Source organism: Lemur catta, chromosome 8 (genome assembly GCF_020740605.2).
Source record: "Lemur catta isolate mLemCat1 chromosome 8, mLemCat1.pri, whole genome shotgun sequence".
NCBI classification, from domain to species: Eukaryota; Metazoa; Chordata; class Mammalia; order Primates; family Lemuridae; genus Lemur; species Lemur catta.
Genome location: NC_059135.1, coordinates 70,165,385 through 70,187,925, shown reverse-complemented (window position 1 = coordinate 70,187,925; position 22,541 = coordinate 70,165,385). Strand labels below are relative to the sequence as shown.

Below are 22,541 nucleotides of genomic sequence, written 5' to 3'. Positions count from 1 at the left end.
TGTGTGTATAGTATCCCTGTGTCTCATACAACTGAGGACATTCTGATTTGTGTTCCTAGAGTAAAGCATGAATGGGGAGGGATTGCCACAGTGAAAATGAGCATTTGCAAATTTGGAGATCGATACTTGGAATTATGCACATGCAGTTCCAAGTTTGTGTATTCCCTCTCAAGCCTAAGTTCTGGCCTTTAGCTTTTGTCATCTTTCTTGATGTCTCTTGAAATATTACAGGGAATAAGACTGTGAATTTCATCTTTCAGTGTAATTTTCCCATCACAGCCCTACTGTGTTATTCCAGGCGTTAGATCCAGTTTGAGGGGCTCCTGGCCGTGTTGGTTGTTAGTGGTCTGCCTTCCTTGCTCTCCTCTGTAACTCGTGTGTCCTTCACAGCCTTCCCCTTGCAGCTGGCCACGGCTTGGCCAGAGCCCATCCCCTTTTCCGTTTCTTTCCAGGTTCCTGACTTGCAGGTTGCTTTCTCCCTCTCTCCGGAATAGGCCTGCACTTTCCCTGCTTTGTGTCATTTCTCACAGTGATTCCCCTGCGTAGAACGGGCTCCCTTTGCTTCTCTGCTTACTGAAACTGTACCCAGCCTTCCAGGCTTTTCTGAAACCCCACCTTCTCCGAGTGTCGTGACAGGCCCACATCAGCTTGGGGGAAGTGGGAAAAACAACTCTTACTTTGATCTTTTAGTATGAATTCTCTTACTCATGAGGCACTTGATTATACATCACCGTGAGTGAGTCGTGACTGTAAAATAAGGAGACGCTTTTATGTGTAGCTTTGTAGTTGCTCATCACGTTCTTAGCCATCCATTTATGTCTTTGTTTTATCTGCCAGTTACATTGTGGGCTCCTGGAAGGCAAGGATCAGGTCTTACCGGGCCCGACAGCTTTTCCTTACCCAGCACAGACCTGGGAAGGGTCTCAGCAGCTAATTACTGACTTGCCTGGAGAACGGTACGCCCTGAAAGAGCTGGGAATATGAGTAGCTGCTCTGAGAACCTATTTAGCTGACCACACTGGGCTGACTGTTAATTGCACATAACTTGCCTTTGTGTTGAAATGATACTTTGTTACAGATTCTTACTCATTATGGTATTCCCCATATCACTTGATTGTGGTAGGTGCCTAAGAATGCTAAACACTCAGAGATAACAAGTTGGCATCATGCTTCACTTGACTCTTCACGGAACACTTGTGAATTAGCAGAAAAGGACGAGGGCAGTTGAAATGTCCAAAGAAAACCAGTGGTTTGTCACTGTTAAGCCAGATTGGCAGGTCATGGTGTACTGTCCTTAAGTGAGTAGATACCCACAGTAGCAGAGGGCTTTCTTAAAGTAAAATGTCCTTCATGATATTTTCTTTTCTATTTGGAGGGAGGCAGGTTTAAATGGGCAGCATTCCTTATTTTGGCATTTTAGTACTTCGCTGTTTACAAAGTGCTCTCAAATTGTCTTCTGTGATTCTAAGCATTTTTAACAAATGAGACAAAGAGGACATGAGAATGTATGGCTTGAAGTTATATAAGAAGGTGATGAAGTTTGTGATCCAATCCTGGGTCTTTGTACTAAAACTCCAGGGAACATTCTACTATAAACTAAGGTGATGTTTGTGAGCACTCAGGTTCTGTTAGGAGCTCTATAAGCATTATCTCTCATGCTCTTGACAGCCCTTCCAAGGAAGTATTCTCTTCCTTTTACCAACGAGACAGTGGGGCCCAGAGTGCTAAAGAGGCAGGATCTGAATCCAGGCCTGTCTAATGAGAGAACCTGCTTCTTTCTACCATACACTGTGTTTTCTGAGTTAGCTGTAAGATGTCATTAAATGTATGCTTCCTGTTCCTTGTTCATATACCCTCTGGATGAAATTCATTAATTCCCAAAATAGCTATTTTGTGTGAGTCCAGTTTGTATTATATGCTGCAAAATCTGACTGTGATCTCAAGGGGCTCAGGATATAGCTGGGAATACAAACAACAACAACAACAGAAACCCAGACAGCTTCATAATCAGTGTAGATGTAGATATACTAAGCTCTACGGATTTGGAGAGAAAGTGCCATGTCTGTATTTTGAGTGTTCAGAAAACGTTTCCTTGGAATAGGAAGCAAGGAGTAGGCTTCTGGTATTTTAGCTCAGCCCCAGTAGCTGCTGGACTCCATTGTGTGGTTTTCTCCTTTGACACTGCTTAAGAAAGGCTTATACTTTAATCAGATGGGCCAGAAATGTTTATTGAGCACTTACTTGCGTCAGGCAGCGTTGTAGGCACTGGAGGATGCTGCTGTGCTGAATGGGCTGACAGGTCATCTGGCCTCACGGAATTTGCAGTTTAATGGGAGGGGCGGTGGGGGGAACCAGGCATGAAAGGGGTGTGCAGGTACGTAAATGGAACTGTTCAGATGCTGGAAAGTGCTGGGAGGAGGAGAATAAAGTGGGGTACTGTGAGGTGGCGTCTACCCATTAAGGTCTGAGAGAGGAGGAGCAGGCAGCCAGAGGGTGAAGGTCAGGTAAGGGCCCTCAAGCGGGAGGAGTGGCATTTGTTTCTCCCCTAGTTGGCTCTGGAGGGGGTTCCAGGGACCCTGGAGCAAATGAAGGGCTCAGCATGTGGGATGTACTCAGCCTAGGGGGCTTCAGACCTTGCCTGTGGGGCCACCTCACACCTCTCTATTAAAAACAGAAAAATATTCGCCAGGCATGGTGGTGAGCACCTGTAGTCCCAGCTACCTGGGAGGCTGAGGCAGAAGGATCACTTGAGCCCAGGAGTTAGAGGTTGCTGTGAGCTAGGCTGATACCATGGCATTCTAGCCCGGGCAACAGAGGGAGACTTTGTCTCAAAAGAAAAAAAGAAAGAAAAGAAAAATTAGCGGGACACGGTGGCTTACACCTGTAATCCCAGCACTCTGGGAGACCAAGACAGGAGGATCACTTAAGCCCAGCAGTTCCAGACCAGCCTCAGCAACCTAGCGAGACCGTCTCTACAAACAAATTAAAATATTAGCCGGGCATGGTGGCGCATGCCTGTAGTCCCAGCTACTTGGGAGGCTGAGGCAGAAGGATCGCTTGAGCCCAGGAGTTAGAGGTTGCTGTGAGGGAGGCTGACAGCATGGCACTCTAGCTCGGGCAACAGAGGGAGACTTTGTCTCAAAAGAAAAAAAGAAGGAAAAGAAAAAAAGAAAGAAAAGAAAAATTAGCAGGGCATGTCGGCTTACGCCTGTAATCCCAGCACTCTGGGAGACCAAGACAGGAGGATCACTTAAGCCCAGCAGTTCCAGACCAGCCTCAGCAACCTAGCGAGACCGTCTCTACAAACAAATTAAAATATTAGCCGGGCATGGTGGCGAGCACCTGTAGTCCCAGCTACCCGGGAGGCTGAGGCAGGAGGATTGTTTGAGCCCAGGAGTTTGGGGTTGCTGTGATCTTGATGATGCCACTGTGTCAAAAAAAAAAAAAAAAAAAAGGTCGAAGCTGTATATAGTTAAAATGATCCCAAAATTCCTTAAATTGTGTAGAAGTTCTATGAAAGTACTGTGTGCACAATTCTAGTGAAAAAACCCTAGAAAGTAATTCTTTTGCATGTTAAAGTTTGAGAACCGGTTGAGCTTGACTAAAGGGGAAGCTGCAAAAGAGAACTGGGCCGATGTCTGAACATTCCTACCCTTCTGCACATGGAACTCTGAGACCTCCAGCAGCGACTTGGAGAATGGGTGGAAATTCTGATGTCTTCTTGCTTGGCTATGGGTTTACACCATTCAGTATCACAGTAAGTCTTTAAATAAGCTTGTGAGGATTTTAAGGCAGCGCTCAAGTGGGTTTGATGCATGTTCAGTAATAATGCAGTATAGGTCACTTATTGTACGTTTCTTCAGTCATTTCAGTAAACATGAAAGGTAGCTCAGGAAACCTGAAAGGTAGGCAAATCCCTGTTTCATATATGAGAAACACAGGATTAGAGAAGTTAAAGAACTTGCCCGAAGACACATTTCTAGTAGGTAGTGGAGCTGAACACCAAACTTTGTTGACTCAAAAACTGTGTTCCTAACATACTTTTTTGATTGCCAATACAAAAACATAAATAAATATAAATGTTTCAGGGTAAATTGAAAGCCCTGTGATGGCAAGTTCAACATCTTTTTCAGTTTGTTTGCATTTCGTCATTATATATCCGGAAACAACAGTAACTATATCTCTTTCAAAAAATTATTAATAAAGATAAAATAAGAACTGGATGAATAAGCCACTGTCCACTGTTGAAAATAGTAAAGGCCAAATAAGCTTGTGATCAAACTGATTTTTTTTTTCTAGTAACAGTTGTCTTCTGAAGAATTTCTGAAAGCTCTCTTTCAGACAACTGACTCTGAACCTTTGTTTTTTTAAATGTCCCTAGAAAAATGGCTGTGTTGTTACAGCTTGAAGGCTGTGTAGTAAGCCGTTTGCTCAGACCTCAGCGATAACCCACAGACTTGCACTTCCTTGTGAGAGGGACAACCATTATTATATTGTATTATTAGGCCTTATGTTAAGGATTGCTTATTTTTTTAAAAAACAAATCCCATGTGATTTCATTCCTACATTTAACCAATGTTTTGTTTGGGTGTTTACACCAAGCAAGGCCTGTTAAGATGTTGGGATGCAGAGGTGAATAAAACATCCTCTCTACCTTTAAATGCCTACTGGAAGAGATATTGTAGGCAAGAAAATGAAGATTATAGGATACTTAAAAGCACTTATATATATGTGCACTCTGTATATAATGTGCTATAGAAGAACATATTAAGGTTGAAGTTTTCTAACGTTTTAGATGAAGCTGATAAATCTAGACATTTGGCTGAAAGTTGTAATACATAAAAACATAGACAAAATGAATTCTGCTGTGTGCCTGAAAGCTTAAAGCTGTGTGTCTAGGTGTATCTGCAATCAACTGGGAAGACTCTGGTGAAAAGTACAATCCCGAGGATGGCCTTACAGGTGGTAGGAGAACCCACCCCACAGAGTGATAGACTATGAGCCTTACTCCTCTAAGTTGCAGGCTTCAGAAACTTAGTAGATGTCCCTATGCTCACTCTGCTAGAAAGCTTGCAGTCTTTTCTACAAAGCTTATTGTAAGAAGTGTTGGATCTTATATAAGGACATTTAACTGAGCTAGTAAAAACTTATTTTTTAAAAAAAGTTTGTTTATGAACACAGGCTTTGGAATTAGACCTGAGTCTGAATCAGGATTTTGCTGCTTACTAGTTGCTGGACCTTTCCGAGACGGGGGTAGCCACATCTGCTGTGAGGTCTAGAGCTGACTCTTTGGGTTGTTGCAGATACTAAATGATGTTCCTTAGTACATCAGCTAAGCACTTCAGAAAAAGTGGTAGTTCTGATTATTTTGGGCCCTTTTTAATTTGACTTTATTAAAACACTGGCTTTAGGGTCCAAGCTGTGGATTCTAATGGGACTTTAGTGTATTTCATAGGTAACTTTGGTTCAATCATCATGAACCTCAAACGTGAAGAACAACAAGAGAAGCAGAGCCCCAGAATGCCCAGAATCGAACCTGTGGTGGTCTGTGCTTGGTACTCTTGCCTTAAAATTGTAGTTACTGACCTTCTCTGATATGTGAATGTTTCCAAAGTTCTGGACCATGCATGTAGCTTCTACTTGGATTTTATCTTGACCCCTGTATCTTTTGTGATATACACACACACACATTCCCCCCTGATGTTCAGGGCATTGGATTATTTCATTTCAGAGCCTAACGGAAGTGTTAGTGTTTTCACAATCGCAGCAGATAACCACCATGCTGAGTACAGTGCTGTGACCATTAAGCAGCTAGTTCACATGAGAAAATACATTCGAGGTCATGACTATCTGAGCCTTGAAGAAATGGCTGTTGAAGTTTTGTTTGGCTCCAGCTCCATTCTGGGATGGATGGAGTCATTTGGACTTTATTCTGAATTCCAGTACTGGAAGAAAAAAAATTTTTTTTGAATAACTTGTTTATAGATCGTCTTCTGTTTGATTGATTGAGATAAGAGCATTGTTCAGTAAAAACTGTGTTGTTTCAAATCAGGAATACAATGCCATCCAACTTGATCTACGAAGCAAAGAAAGAAGACATTATAGGTTGCATTTCCCCAGTAACCCTTTGCTGTATTTTTTCCCAGAAGGTACTATGTTAATCTGTTTGGGTTACGTCCTGCACAGTCTTGCTGAATCAGACAGAGCTAGGCTTATGAAACAAAGGCTTGTCCAAATCAAATAAAAACAGTACCACCATCCAGAAATGAGAGCCTAGATTTTTCTGAAGATGCATGCTACTTACTATCCGGTGAGGAAAATGGATAATTTTTTCTCTTAGCTGGTAAATGTCGCTATTGCCCTAAATTTCATAGTTGCAATCTGCTTTTTTAAATTAGTGAGATAAAAGAATATTTGATAGCACTGTCATACTTGTGTGGGATAAAATTCTCTGTGTTCTCAGATCCTTGAGGGTTCTTAAATGACGTGGGCTGGAGCTGTGTGCATGTTTTTCTTGGTGCCCTATTTACATATCAAATAGCCTTAATTTTTGGATTTTAGTAATGAAGGTATGAACCCTTTCTGTCAGGCCTCTTGTGCCATTTATTGTAGCCCTTAGTCAGCTTAGAATAGCATGAAAGGAAGTAATAAGCCAACCCTAAGAAGGTCCAGATGAAAAGGATTATAATATGGTTCAAAAATAATAGCATGCTTGGCCCCGCCGTGTGACTCATTCCTTTTGGAGTATCCATTTTGACAGCTTTTTTGAATCACACATCAATCACAATGCTGGTATTTTTGGTGGGGTGCTAGACTTTACCCTAATGCTTGTGATAGTAACTGCCAAAAGTGAACAAAGAAGAGAATTATTAACGAAACCTAACAGCATCACAAATATTTATTTTTTCTTGAGCAGAAACAAAACCAGGAGTTAGACGGTGTCTTTTTCTTTGCCCCAAGAAAACCACTGCTTTGTCCCAATGAATATAAAATCCTGATGGGTCATTCCTAGTCTTTTGCTGTAGGAACTATTCTTCTTGTATTAGTTTCCATTCAAGAGCTTTCCTTCCCAAACATTCTCCCTTACTTTAGGAATGATTTTTTTTAGAGCTTTAGGTTTTTCTCGTGTTCCAGTGACTAAGCTTGCTTTTGGATCATTCTGCTCTATGCCGCATGTCTTCCTTCTGGGAAGAAACTCCCATGAACTTCAAAGAAGCCGCAGATACACAGGGTGCATCTAGAAATGAAAATTTGACCCTTTGTCTCTCCTTTTCATCTCTCTCTCTTACAGGCATTCTTTCCTTCTGCGCAAACAGACCCTTGTAATAGTCGTAGTCTGTCATGCTGTTAAGTGATTTGCAGTGCTGCTCTAGTGTGTGCTGTAATTTCACGTACAGAATCTCCTTTTGTGCAATGTAATGCTGTGAGTACGTGTGTGCCCTGTAGTACGGGTAGTTCACTACTGAAAAATCATCCTTCAAATAGACACTTTCTTAATGGAAAATAGTCCTTAATGAAATCGGTGTGTCATTTCTGTACATAGTTGTCGACAGTAACTTATAGTTTCTGAATTTATAGATATGGTGGGATCCGTGTGTACTATTGAATCTTTATACATTTCACTTGAGAAGTAGTCCTGTTGATGCATGTAGCTTTAGGCCATTTAGCTTTTGAATCATATTCATTGAATGAATGTACCATAAATTACAGTTGATCCTCATTATTTGTGAATTCTGGATTTGAGACTTTGCCTGTTCGATAAAAGCTTATTTGTAACCCCAAAATTAATACTGTTAGTGTTTTAATGGTCATTTGTGGAGCACAGAGTGGTGAAAAATTTTGAGTCCCCTGATGCACACCTTCCCAGCTGAGATCGAATGAGTCGACACTCTGCCCTCTTGTTTCGACACTCTGCCCTCTTGTTTCGGCTTGCATACGGTACACAGGGTCTCTTTTGCCTTTTATTCAGTGCCACATTTTTTGCATTTTTGTGCTTTTTGGTGATGTTGCTGTTTCAAATGGTCTCTGAGTGTAATGTTGAAGTGCTGTTCAGTGTTCCTAAGTGCAGGAAGGCTGTGATGTGCCTTACTGAGAGGACATATATGTTAGATAGACTGCTTTTCTGTATGAGTTAGCTGTTGGCTGTGAGTTCAAGGTTAATGAATCAATATATTTTAGGTAAGGTGTCTTTAAACAGAAACACACACATAACATGGTTTCATGTATTGATCAGTTGACAAAAATGCTGCAACCAGAGGGTCTGGGGAACCTAACCCTATGTTTCCCCTAGGAGCAATGGTTCAGTATTTGATGATTCAGTGTACGCGGTGACTTTATAGAACATAACTGTGGCAAATAATGAGAATCAACTGTCTCTTCCCCTGTTGGTGGACATTTAAGGCTATTTAGTTTCTTATTACAAGTAATGTTACAATCAAAATCCTTGTCTGTGTCACCTGATGCACAGGTACATGTTTCTTAAGGTTGTATACCTAGAAGTGCAATTATTGGTTCTGGGCACAAATCTTCAACTTGAGTGATTATTGTTGGAGTGCTCTCTAAAATGCCTGTTTTCCTGTGGTGTGGTTAATGTTAGTGGAGTTCATTCCCACTGTCTACACAGGTTGTGTCTACATATTAGTTAGCAAATATTTTTTAGCACCTACTTGGTGCTAGATATGATGAGTATTAACAGGGAGCTATCACCCAGGAGCTTACAATATATTTCTTGTGATAAGATTTAGAAATATAAAACAAAAAAAAATTGGTTGCCATCCATTTTAAACTTTAGAGTGAGATGAGTATAGATTGGTATTGTTTATGGAAAACTTAATGTAGTAACAGCAGCTAATATACGTTGAGTCTTTGTGCTGGGCTCAACATCTCTTAATACACTTAATCTTATTAACTCCCCAAGAAGGTAGATATTGTAATTCCCATTTTACTGAAGAGGAAACTTAGTTGCAAAGAGATGGAACAATTTGTCCAAAGTCACACAATAAGTGTGAGGATTTGAACTTGAGCTCTCCAGCTTCTAAGCTCCCAGTCTTAACTGTTGTGCTATATACATTTCTCACTCTACCATTTAATTTCACTCTTTCAGCATTGGCCTAAGAGGTAGTCTTTTTTTTTTTTTTTTTTTTTTTTTAACATAACAGGTAAAAACAATTCAAGGAAGTTGGGGAGTTAGGCAACAGGAAGTAAATGTGGAGTTAATTTTTCTTTTTAAGCGAGGGGCAATGGCGAGGTGGGACATACAGAGGACCATCTTGGCTTCAGTATTCAACTACTCTGCTCTCCTCTTTCTTGCTGCAGACAGAGGGTGAGGGCAGCAGGCCTGGAGTGGATTTAGCTTCCAAAGGTGGCATCTCTCAATAACAACACTGCAGGCTGTAAACCCCAAAGGACAGCTTATTAAAATGGAATGTCACTATTGTGTTGATTTCTCACTATCCTATCAGAAAAGAGAAATTGCAACTAAAGCATAATAAAGGGAGTTCTGGAAGCCGCAAACGGCATCATTGCTCTTTAGTCATATCTTACTTGTTCATAGAAAGGTGAATGAGATTTATGAGATGCTCATAGTAAGATGAATGAGAACAATTCTTAAAATCAGTCACTTTTTTTCTATTAACAAATGATCTATGTTATCTTCTGAAAATGAATACCGATGGCCTACTCTGAAGGAATTAAGATTATTCTTTGAATAGGAATAATTGATTGCAACCTGTGCTAAAATACACTTTACATTTATGGCCCAGTATACACAAGTTCTATAAATTCAAAGAAAAAGAAACAAAACGAGCTTTATAAAAAAATTCTTATCTTTACTATGTGAATGGTACTGCATTTTCTATACCATTCTGCTCTTTTAAAATATCTTGGTCTTATTTTAGATGGAAAAGATGTACTACATGATACCAAAATTCCAGAGTTTATTTGTAATACAATATTAAAGCAACCTGGTCAGATATCATTTAAATCCCTTAGTTCATAAAGCCCACACTGAAGAAATTGTTTACTCTTTAGATTTGTTTATAAGAATATTCCTTAGATTTTTCTGAGTTGCCAGTATTTATACCTTGTAGTTATGCTAAGGTTGGAAACGTTTGCTTTTTAAAATTTTTGACTGCACAATAAATGGAGAAGAATTAAGACTCGAGGATATTGAGTAGGCTTGTTAATATATTTGAATCTGTTGTCTCATTTTTTTCCCTAGAAAAACATTTATCTGGAAAATACTACACTTGTAAAGGAAAAATTTTTATTCTTTGATACCTTCTGATGTATGTCTCCTGAGTTTTGTATATTTGGTAAGAATCTGTATATTGATACTAACAATTTTTTTTACAAATTTTTGTTTGACATTTAGCTTGATATTATCAACTTGATTTTTACTCATTTGAATGGTTCTACTAAAATAAAAATGAAAAACTAAAAGCATAGGGGAGGCTTTTGGGGTGTCCTAAATTGTGGGTGATTACTGGGGCTTTTTTAATTGTTTCAAATATACTTTTATAGAAATTGTCCTTGTTTGTTGTGTCTGTTTCTACCTATATTCCTCCTCTTGTCTTCAGTGGTAGAATAGTATCATGATAGAAGGTGGTTTGATAGTTTCTTCCTAGCTGCCTGAAGTTTATATCGTAGACCGTACAAGATAGCACTATTCTCATGAGATCTTTCCTGTTTCTGGTTTTATGTTTCTGATTTACAGATTAGCTATGAAGGCTGGAATGACTCAAACCCAGGGGCTTTAATCCCAGCTGTGCTAGTCACATCCCTAAGAGCCCCTGCATTTTTACTTCACCACCTGCAAACCAGATTAACTATCACTCTTAACCATCTTAGAGCATTGATATGAGATAAATCCTCCAAAGGGCTTTGGTAGAGAGAAATCGTCTTATATGTAATAATGCAGAGTGAGGAATGACACTGAATTTTAAAGTCTTGTTACTGTAAAGTTATAAAATAGAATATAACAAATTATACTCAATGGAAAACAAATTTAGGAGTAATTTTTCCACTAGTACAAATAATGATATTCTCATTGTAGAATGTTAGAAAATGCAGTTTAGGAACAAAAATTGTGAGCATTTCTAATTCCGCTGCCCAGAGATAAGCACTGTTAATATTTTGGTATGTATTCTTGTATGGTTTTGTGCTATTGTGTACATCCACATCATGAACATATTTTTATATGTTTAATTAGAATTTTTGAGTGTTTGCAAAGTGTTATATTGATGAGCATTTCAGAGTTTAACTAGTTCCTTCTTGTTCGTTTGTCAGGATGCTTGCATGCTCGTGCTCTGAGCATCCTTGTAACTGAGTCTTGGCACACATTCTAAATCATTTCCTTAGGATGATGATGAATGCCGTGTTAAGACATAGACCAGAGTGGTGAAAATAACAAAATGGGCATTAGGAGAATCAAGTTTTAACTTTGCCATTAATTGTTCCTGTGACTTTTACACCACTTTCTTCCCTGGGCTTCATTTTATTTTTCAGTGACAGAGGTGAAATGGGCTAATCCCTGAAGGGGATTTAATTCTAGCTGCAACCCTTTGGGATATTTTACAGATGAGGAAGCTAGGTCTGACAGGGAATCTATCGTCTCTCCTTCTAATGAACTCTGTGTTTGGTGGCTTCCCTCACTCCCCCACTTTTGTTTTTTTTTGATGGTGCAGAAGGTACTGAGCACCCTGTGGTGCTTTACAGTTCTACTCATTGATAATCATTGATTATTGATTAACGGTGCCTGAAGCTGAGTCTATTCTGACTTCAGGAAACCCTGTTATTGACAAAATTTCACTCAGTAACTTATTGACTTTAACTTTGTTTCCTTTAAAAATCAGAATCCCTTTGATGAATGGACAAACCAAAAATGGTATATTCATGCAATGGAATTTTATTGGGTGGTAGAAAAGAATGAAGTGCTGATGCATGCTACAACATGAGGAACCTAGAAAACACCGTGGCAAGTCAAAGAAGCCAGTCACAAAAGACTACATGTTATAGGATCCTATTTAGTTGAAATGTCCATAATAGGCTTAGGGCTAGAAGGACTGGGGGTGGGGCTGGGGTGAGTGATAGCTGAAGGATACAGGGTTCTTTGTTGAAGTGATGAAAATATTCCAAAATTGATGGTGGTGAATGTTGTACAACTCTGAATATACTAAAAACCATAGAATTGTATCCTTTAAACGGGTGGTTCATAGCTGGGCGCTGTGGGGTATGTGTGCAGTCCCTGCTACTTGGGAGGCTGAGGTGGGAGGATTCCTTGAGGCCAGGCTGGACAAAATAGGGAGACTCTGTTTAAAAAAAAAAAAGGTAAATCATACGGTATGTGAACAATATCTCTAAAGCTATTACCAAAACCAAATGAAGTCAGATTCTAAAAACTATGTTTCAAGTTTCTACATGTTTGAAATACAGCTAAATGGAAATTGATTAAACTCCTTGTATATTACTTTGTTTCCTGAAAACCTTAGTTTGAATCTCATTATGAGAGGATGACTCAAGTACTAGGCTCTTCTGTTCCCATTTGGAGTTTTCTTTGGGGGTTTTTACTAAGATATTTGCTAATTGTAACAATTTCTGATGTGTCTCCTTTGTTTCTCAGTGTTTCTGAAGAGCTTTATAGAAGAAGAATTCTGGATGCTTCTGAAAAGTCTATATTTTGATAGCTTCAATGGTGGGCTGAGTTTTCTATTTGGTATATGGTACCTGCTAGACAATACATTAACTTACTTTGCTATAGCAGACCCCAGATAGCTTGGAGTTGATACTTGATTTTTGTTCTTGATGTTGTCTACATTGGGATTCATGACACTAGGTTTTGTTTTATTTGCATTCGTGAAATAAATTGCTCATGAGGTAGGTCCAAGGAGCCTCAGATCTGCCCCTCTACCAGGACACTTTTCCCCCTTGGTTGTATTAATTACAGAGAAGTGAGTTCAGCCAGGGAAAGCAGAAGAGGGGTGGCCTGGGTGGGTGGGTAAAAATTGGGTCTCTTGGAAATAAAGACCACATTTAGTCATTTTCAATGAAATTTTCATATCCTTTAGGAATTTCTACCAGACCCATAGATGTTAAGGTTAAAATTGAGTCAACAAATTGTTTATAGAGGCCTATAGGATATGCATGGAGTTATTAGGCAGTAGATACCTAAGGGGTGAATGAAAAGAAAATGTTGGCAGTTTTAGGGCTTTCTTGCTCTGCCTTTGAACATTGTCACGGTATTAGCCAGAGAGCCAGGCTTTGAAACCAAAACATTAGTAAGCCATAAAACATATCTTGAGACAATCTAATGCAGCAAGAGCAAATTTGGCAGAATTTCTGAAGGAATCCCATGACCAGTATTTCTAATAAATTAATCTATTTAGATTTGCTTTGGGTTCTTTTCCTGGCAAAATGGTAAATTGTGCAACTAGAGACTAACTCAGATCTTGGAATTAGCCTGTAACTTTGATCTTACATAAAGGAGTTTCACCAATAATATTTCTGTTTAGTATCTGAAATAAACCCAGCTGTATTTAAGAAAGTTTTTAGCTAGATTATTTTCTGTATTGGTACTGAGAATTCAGAATTATCTCCCTTGGTGAGTGAAATTTGTTAATAACAGCTTCTTGAGGAATTGAGAAGTCTTATCCTCCCATTTAGAACATGCCTCCTGCAATCTCTAAATAATACTATTATTGATGATTCAGAAAATTGAGATATAAGATGAAGTAAAGCTATTTTTGAAGACTTTTTAATCCACATAAGGGTATTGCACATTTATGTGCCCAGCACATAATATGTGATTTATTTATTCATTCAGTGAGGATTATTGGGTGATCATGGTGTTTTGGGCACTATATTAGAGTATACTGGATGAAAAGACAATGTGCTTATACAGTCAATGCCCAAATAGGAATATGTATTAAATGGGAGCCCACAGGTGGTGTAATTCCTTGGTGGCAGAGACTGGCAAGGAATTAGAAAAGAAACTGAAGAAGAGTTGACTTGAAGAGTGGAAGATGATTGTAATGGCTTGGAGTTCGAGAGAGGTAGGGAGCAGTTTTGGGGGAAGTCATTCTGGGGAAAGGCACAGTGGTATGGTATGTTTTGAGGGACTACAGGTAGTTTGATATGGCTAGAAGAATGTAGAGTCCCTGTGAAAATGACAAGAGAAGTTGTCATCAAACTTATGTTTTAGAAATGTTATCTGGGAGCAATCTTAAAATGGCTTAGAGTGGACAAAGACAGAGTTAGAAAGCCCCATCAAAAGTCTACTGCCATAATCAGGCAGTCAGTAGTGATGGAGATAGACAAATAGGTGTCTGGAAGAATGAAGAAGGGGAGACCTGAGAGTCAGTGCCTAGGAAGAAAGGGTAGGGCTTGGATTTACATTGGTCCTTGTTTGGATCAGGGATTTGTCGAGACTCTTATTGAAGCTGTGGATCTGTATCCCAAGAAAAGTGCATAGATATAATACATGTGAGAAATCAACATGCAGTTCCAGAAACCCATTCATCAGCTATCAGAGGTCATGGATCCCAGGTTCAGAACCTTGATCTATAGAATCATAGAAGAGTCAATAACTCCAGTGTTTTTTTTTTTTTTTTGAGACAGGCTCTCGCTCTGTTGCTCCAGGCTAGAGTGCAGTGGTGTCATCATAGCTCACTGCAACCTTAAACTTCTGGGCTCAGGTGAGCCTCCTGCCTCAGCCTCCTGAGTAGCTGGGACTACAGGTGCATGTGTGCCATGATGCCCAGCTAATTTTTTCTATTTTTGATAGAGAAGAGGTCTCGCTCTTGCTCAGGCTGGTAACTCCTGAGCTCAAGCAATCCTCTTGCTTTGGCCTCCCAGAGTGCTAGCATTACAGGCATGAGCCACCATGCCGAGCCAATAACTCTGTTTACTAAAGCCAGGGGATTTGGAAGATTATTGGTACAGCCAACAGACTGGGCCAGTTAGGTCATAGAGGGCAAGATGAGTTCAATTTTGGATGTACTGAGATTTCCCTATAAGAATAGCACATTTGCCTCCTTTGTAATCTTAGCACTTTGGGAGGCTTAGGCAGGAGTATTGCTTGAGGTCAGGAGTTCAAGACCAGCTGAGCAATGTGGTGAGACCCCTGTTTCTACAAAAAATAGAAAAATTAGCCGAGTATGGTGGCATACATCTGCAGTCCCACTTACTTGGGAGGCTGAGGCAGAAGGATAGCTTGAGCCCAGGAGTTTGAGGTGGCAATGAGCTATGATGATGCTACTGCACTCTAGCCTGGGCAACAGAAGGAGACCCTATCTCAAAAAAAAAAAAAAAAAAAAAAAAAGTGTTTATTGAACATATACTCTGTGCTATAGGCTGCCTGATGCTGGATTAAGCATAATAACATATACTTGACTAAATGTAGAGTCTACATACACAAAGATAAATATGAATCCTGGTAGAGCTGCAGCTTTAAATGTAGTGTGCTCTGTTTTAAAATGCTCTGAGGAATGGTTTTATTTTGCTTGTTTAGTGTAGGAGGCTGCCTTCTTATTGTGTATTGTTAGTCTTTAGGTATTTAGTAGGCATTTATGTTCTTAATCTTTGAGTGGAAATATGAGTAATTGCTGGAGACTACTCAGAATGAGCTAAAAAATGTGGATTATCACATTTAAGAAGGTCTTACTTCTATTCATTTATTGCTTTTGCACTCAAATGTTCCATATTTTAATTGACAAAGTTCTTAAGCAATACTTTCTGCATGGGAAGAGTCACTTAGAGAATTTCTTGGCTCCTCAAGAGCACTGGTAATTTGTAAAACAGGTTAGGAGGGGATTGTGAAATCAGTGTGCCTTCCAGGTATGTGAGGTCATCCTGTCTTACTTCCTTTCTCCCAGGTTAAAACCACACCTCAGGGCTCCAGGAAGCTGACTATGCACCTGGTTCAAAGAGATTTTGTATTCTGGTATTTTTCAGCTATTTTTTAGTGTTTTCCGTGATTTCCATCTTTAAGCTCACTGTTGAGCAAGGTTTATAGGATCTGCTCCCTTTGGGCAAGCTTGCTTATCAAGACCAATGGCTATAGCCAAGTAGAGTGGTGGTGACCCTGTTCCACTAAACTGACAGCCAAAATGAGCTGCAAAGCGTGGTTCCAGGATTAGGAGCATTAGCATCATCTGGGAACTTGTTAGAAATGCAGATTCTCAGTTCTTGCTCTTAACCTACTGAAACAGTCTACATATTATCTAGATGACACAAGTGATTCATATGTGTATTAAAGTCTGAAACTTACTGGACTAGTTCACCTGCTATGCAGGAACTTGGGCTCTCAGAGCCCTTTTGCCGAAGTTCAAGGCCTTTTCCATTTGTTTTCTACTCAGGTGATGAGGAACATCTGGTCACCATCTTTCATATAGTATTAATTTTCATGGAATTAAAGATGACTTCAGTGCCTCTTAGCCTTCCCTTTCTCAGGCTTTATAACTGAAGTTTGTGTGATCTCTTTCCTCCTAGAGAAGATTATCTTTGAGCCTTTCATCCTATAATGCTTCTTAGTCTGTTTCCTAGATGATTTCTTAAAAATATCATTTCTGAAATGGGCAAAATATTCTTATCAGGGTCTGGTTGCTACTAAGTAAGCAAAATAACTTCTCGTCCATGTATTTCATATTCTTAGGCTTAAGATCTAGCAACATTTGGTTATCTTTTGTTTCATTTTGAAAGGTTATTTTTTATGTAGTCAAAATAACAACTAATTCTTCCTTGAGGGAACTTCAAATCCAAAAAGTACTGACTTTTTCTTCTTGTTTCTCAAGGATGGAACAAGTTGACCAGTGGTCTTTGGAGTCTTTTTGGGTTGGTACTTTGGGCTTATTTTAAAACAGAGGAGGGAAAGAGAGGAAGGAAGGGAGAGAAGGGGGGGGAGCAAAGGGAGCCAGATTAATAATCTAAAGCAGAACTATTGAAAGTCAAATGGGAAATTAGAAGTTTACTGTTGGTAATTGCTTTATAAATCTTCTGGTTTGAAGATGTGGAGGAGAATTCCCTGAAGAATTAACATTTTTTTCCTCCTGATTTTTGAATGTCAGAGCTTTATCCACCTCTTGTTTATATAAAAAGTTCAATTTTGATGAAGAAATAAAGGCCATAAAATAACATCCAGTGTGGTTTTGTGTTTTTTATTTTGTTTTTGAGGCATCAGATTATATCTAAGTCTTTCCCTTTTGCATGTTTTTAATGTGGGGATCTTTTAGTGCACATTGTAGCTCTAAATGAGATGCTCCTTAGTTTTCTGCAACAAAATATCCACTTGAGAAAAGGGATAGTAGTCTAGGTAGTATTTTTTAAAAGTGATTGTTTAAATCATGCTCCCTGCTTTTTTTTAACAGGAAAAACTTTTATATAGTTTCAAAATGTTAAAAGAGCTGGTGAAGCCTGTGGGCATATTCAGCCTTTTCTGTATCTTGTCACCAAGGGAGGAGACAATAGTGGTTAAGTCATTAATTGTTTCCTATCACATTCACATGAGGCTACAGGATGAGCATCACCTTTCCGGGTTGTAATTTAAGGAACCAGAAAGGTTTCTGTATCTTAAGTTCAGATTATTACTTACAGAAGCCATGTGGCTGGCTGATTGGCAAATAAGACTTGGACAAGTGCTTGCTATGCAGCTAGGTTAGTCTGTGCGCCTTAAGTATGGCTTTCGTTGTACAGTAATGTCTATTTACCTGATGGCCTGCCTTTGATATTTCCTTTTATTAAGTTCTTTGTATCCCTATTAATCCTCAAAATTTATGGGCCTGGTAAGGCTGTTAGGTGAATGAAGAAGGCTGTAGGCTGCCTGTCTATGCCGCTAACACATGCAATTTAGCCTCCATGACTGGACATGTACAGAGTTAACATTAAGGCATTTCTCTCTTTCCCTAGGCAGGCACTTGGGGTCTGAGTGAGTGTGAAAGAATGCAAGGATGTGGAAATTTGAACCTCAGGATTGTTCTTACTGCTTCTGTGTTCCTCAGAAAACAGCCGTTGCCCTATTTTCTTTCTTTTATTTTTATTTTTAATTTTTTTTCAGACTACAAAGTTTAGATCTGGAGATTTTTTCCCCTTCAAGATGGGGCAGAGCTTATTTTCTAGGGATACTATAAAATCAATAAGAAATATTATACTTCAGGATGACAAGGCGTTTATAATGAATGATGGACTGTTTGGTTACTTATATGCGTCTCCTTGGATCTTTTTGATTTTTGAGACGGGTGGGTAGAGAGGCATTAGAAGTACTGGGATTTGACTTATTTTAACAAGGAAGAGTTCTGATGTCTAAAGATGATTTGTGAACACATAGTTATGGCCTCATATCCCTTGTCTTAGTTCAGCCTTCTGTGTAACAAATTTCTGTAGTCTGGGTGGCTTAAACAGTAGACTTTTATATCTCACTGTTGAAACTTCAAGATCAGGGTGTGCCGCTCAGCGTGGCTGGGTTCTGGTGAGGGTCCTGTCCTGGGTTGCTTCTCCTTGTGTCCTCACATGGTGCAAAGGGGCCAAGAGCTCCTGGGGTCCCTTTCATTAGACCACTTATCCTATTCATGAGACTCCACTCTCATGACCGAATTTCTGCCCAAATGCCTCATCTCCCAGTTCCATCACACTGGGGGTTAGGATTTCAATACATGATTTTGGTGGGGGTGGGGGCACAACCATGCAGTCCACTGCATCCCTTCAAGTAATGTGAGCTTTTATTAGCATCAGGATGGAGACTACATTGATTGAATTGATTAGAAGTGGATTTTCAGAAATAGCTTCCAGCATCTGTTGAGACTATAAAGAGGGTGACCGCTAAATGATAGGACCTGTTTTTGTCCCTTAGGACTGATGCGTTCTTTGCAAAGAAGAGTTGACCGTGAAGTGATTCAGGTCACTTGAACCATTGGGAAGGGCAAAATTAAAAATCATTAAAAAAGGAGATGCTGTACTTTTTACTTCCTGAGGGTTGGGTTCATCAGGAAGAGTATGTTAGTAATCTATTGTTGTGTAACAAACTACTTCAAAACCTAGAGGCTTGAAACAATTGCAAATATTTATTATCTCACAGTTTCTGTGGGGCAGGAATTTGGGTGGCGCTGCCTCAAGGCCTCTCATGAGGTTGCAGTCATGTGAAGGGGCCACAGTCCTGTGAAGGCTTGACCCTGGCAGGGGATTCACTTCAGAGGTGTCTTCTTGGTGTGGTTGGTAAGTTGCTGTGGGCTGTCGATGGGAGGCCTGAGCGCCTCTCCACAGAGGTATTTGCACAGAGTGCTTGTGTGTTAACACAGCATGGCAGCTGGATTTCCCCGAGTGTGAGTGTGCGGTCTGAGAGACAGCAAGATGGAAACTGCAGTGGCTTTTATTCACTAGCCCAGGAAGGGCCGTGCCATCACCTTGCAATATTCTGTTGGTCACACAAGTAAGCCCTGTTCACTGGGGGAGGTGACTAGACAGGGACATGAATAGCAATAGGCTAGGACCTTTGGGGACTGTCTTGGAGCTGGCTACCACAAAGGCCACTTGATTGGCTTTTTATCTTTGATGCTCTTCTCTTTCTAATGTTAAATCATCGCTATGGTTTGAATGTCTTCCCCTCCAAAATTCATGTTGTAGTTGAATCCCCTGTGTGGCAATATTAAGTAAGAGGTGGGGTCTTTAAGAGATGTTTGGGTTCTGAGGGCTCTGCCCCTCATAAATGGATTAACCCATTCATGGATCAATGGGTTAATGGATTAATGGGTTATCATGGGAGTGGGACTGGTGGCTTTATAAGAAGAGGAAGAGACCTGGGCTAGCACACTCAGCCCCCTCACCGTGTGATGCCCTGTGCCACCTCAGGACTCTAAAGAGTCCCCACCATCAACAAGGCCCTCACCAGATGTGGCCCCTCCACCTTGGACTTAGCCTCCATAATTGTAAGAAAATAAATTTCTTTTCTTTATGAATTACCCACTTTTAGACATTCTGTTATGAGCAACAGAAAATAGATTTAAGATAGATAACACTAATTCACAACTTCTCTAATCTCACACATGGGGTGAACGAGAGTATATGGTAGACAGGAGTCCTCAATTCAGGGAGAAGAAATCATACCCCTTAGGGTAAGGACTTTCCTGTTCCTAATCAAAGTATTTTAGTACAAATGCAAGTAGGAATTGGCATATATTATTTGCCTGTTACCTTTGTTGAGCACTAAGAATACTCTTTTGGGAGCTGAACTATAGTTAGAGGTCCACCAAAGGAGGGTGTAATTTAGCATTTGTGTCAGATTTATGCTTCATAATGTGTTTGTTATATGAAAGGTTCTTTTGGAAATTTGGTCAGTTGCCTGCCTTCAGATAGCTTATGTAAACTGCACAGCATCCACCATGGGTTGCTAGTTATTCTCTATATGGTTAATTGGAACTTTGAGTTTTAGATTTCTAGTTTGGCATAGAGTCCTTTGGGAGAAAGTTCATTACTGCATCTGACAAAGGACCCAGGTTGTTGTTGAGTCTTCTCACCCATTTATTCTTGGGATGGTTTCCACATGTTGGTGGGGAGTTTTCACTGCATTGTGCTCGCTGCCTTGATATAAAGGTCTTGAACTGCCTGTTTGTGCTTTAACTTTGGCAAGGTCTGTATAGCTGACCTTGCACTTTTGAGAACTCTGCAGTTTCCTCTGGGCAGCCTGAACACACGCCATTTAATGCCAATTAAAAGCAAGGGCTGTTCCTCTCAATGGATTGTTATTAATTACAGCCTGTGTTCCAGTAATCTGAGATGGAGCGGCTTCCTCTAGTTTCATTGAAGGCTATTTTAGCTCTCTTGTTTTTCGTTGACTGATAAAAATCTGTGAAAGAGGCAAATGCTCCTTTGAGAATAGGGACAGTGTTGTGACCTCAAGGAGAAAGGTGTCTGGGAGTTGGAAGACATGAGCTCTGTTCTTCCCTAGTTGTGAGTGTCCTTGGGTTTCATTGGGCACATAAGGAACATGGTGAAGTCAAATAGCCCTGGACCTGTGTCAGGGATCAGGGTTCTAGTTCCAGCCTTAACATTAAGAGGTGGTGTAACTTGAATTTGTTCAATCATCTCTCTCTCTACCAGTTTACTCATCCATAAGATCAAGGGTTTAAACAGTTACCTTGATTCTTCCTTCTGCCTCTAAAATTCTGCTAAAAATTGGCTATTGTCCTTATGAGTGTTTTGCGACTAATCAAGGTTAATTCTTTAACCTGAGGTTTTGAGAATCAGTTTTTTTTTTTTTTTAAAAGGAGTTCTTTGGGCACTTAGTGGTGTGGGGAGAATCTGACAGTCCCTGATGTTTGATGTAGTTAGTGGGAGGTTTTCTCCATGAACAGTTTGGGAGAGTTCTAGTTTGTGCCTTAATCTGGACAGAAGAGTAGAATTGATTTGGTGTTTCTGAAGCACTTTAGTTCCATTGAGATTTTAAAGGAAATCCCTGGGTAGAGTATAGTGGTGCCTTGGTATCCATGGGGAATTGGTTCCAGGGCTTCCTGTGGATGCTCAAGTCTCTGATATAAAAATGGCATGGTGTTTGCATATAACCTACACACATCCTCTTGTATACTTTAAACCATCTCTAGATTGCTTGTAATACCTAAAATAGTGGCTACACTTCATTTCATTCACGTGGATTCACCATAGCACTCAGCAAGTGGTAAATTCAAGTTTTGGTTTTTGGAACTTTGTGAATTTTTTTTTTGGAATCTTTTCAACCCATGGTTAGTTGAATCCACAGATGTGGAACCCATGGATACAAAGGGCCAAATGTACTATTTTAAACTCAGAAATCTAGAATATAAGAGTACAACTCAATTCATGAAGCATAATTTATTTCTATTTTTTTTGCACTAAAAATCAGAACACAATTGGTTGAAGGTTTGAGATGTAGGCTAAGTGATCTTTTCATACAAAATATTAGAATTTCTTAGATGTTGTGATTGGTTATGTGGGCAGTGGGAAAAAATATTTGAGACTATATTTGATCTGTGTAATCTGGGTGTATTGAGGCTTCACTTCTAGGTACTTTTTCTCTTCAAAGTGCTGTTAACGGTAGAAAACATCTCAGTTACGTATGTAAGAGACATTGCATGAATGTTCCCAAATTAATGGAGAGACTTAGGTTTAGCATTAAAAGAGATAGACTGCAAAGGGGAATCCTTCACCCTAAATTCTGAAAACTGGGGTGGGGGACTAACCACTTTGGGGCTGGGGTGTTATTTTCTCAAGTGCTAAAAGGGAGATGAACAGTCCTGCACTGCTTGGCATATGGGTGAGGGTCATGTGTATTAGGGCTAGAGAGTGTTTTTGTTACACATTTTGGAAGAATATCATTTACTTTGGTCTTTAGCACATAGACTTCCTTTTTATTAACTAAATTCATTTGTATCAAGTATAATTTTATTTTTATAAATTTTTATGAGACTGATATGCTGCCTACTGCACTAAGGAGGCAACTAAAGTTTTAAATATATTGACTGCTAAGTTCTATTTATTAGCAAAATGTATTGACTGTTTTTAACAATTCGGTTTATTTTTTTTTT

The 22,541-nt window shown here is 39.6% G+C and overlaps 1 protein-coding gene across 10 annotated transcripts in view; it reads left to right on the top strand.

Annotated features, from left to right (window-relative positions):
- FMNL2 (formin like 2) overlaps positions 1-22,541 on the top strand; it is a 294,756-nt gene that overhangs the window by 9,498 nt on the left and 262,717 nt on the right. The window contains exon 1 of one of the 10 annotated variants that reach the window (XM_045559297.1): positions 19,123-19,200. The exons of the other annotated variants lie outside the window; for them this stretch is intronic. The gene's annotated coding sequence lies outside the window, so the exon portion shown is untranslated. Of the gene's footprint in view, positions 1-19,122; positions 19,201-22,541 lie in introns of those variants that run through there. 10 annotated transcript variants of the gene reach the window in all.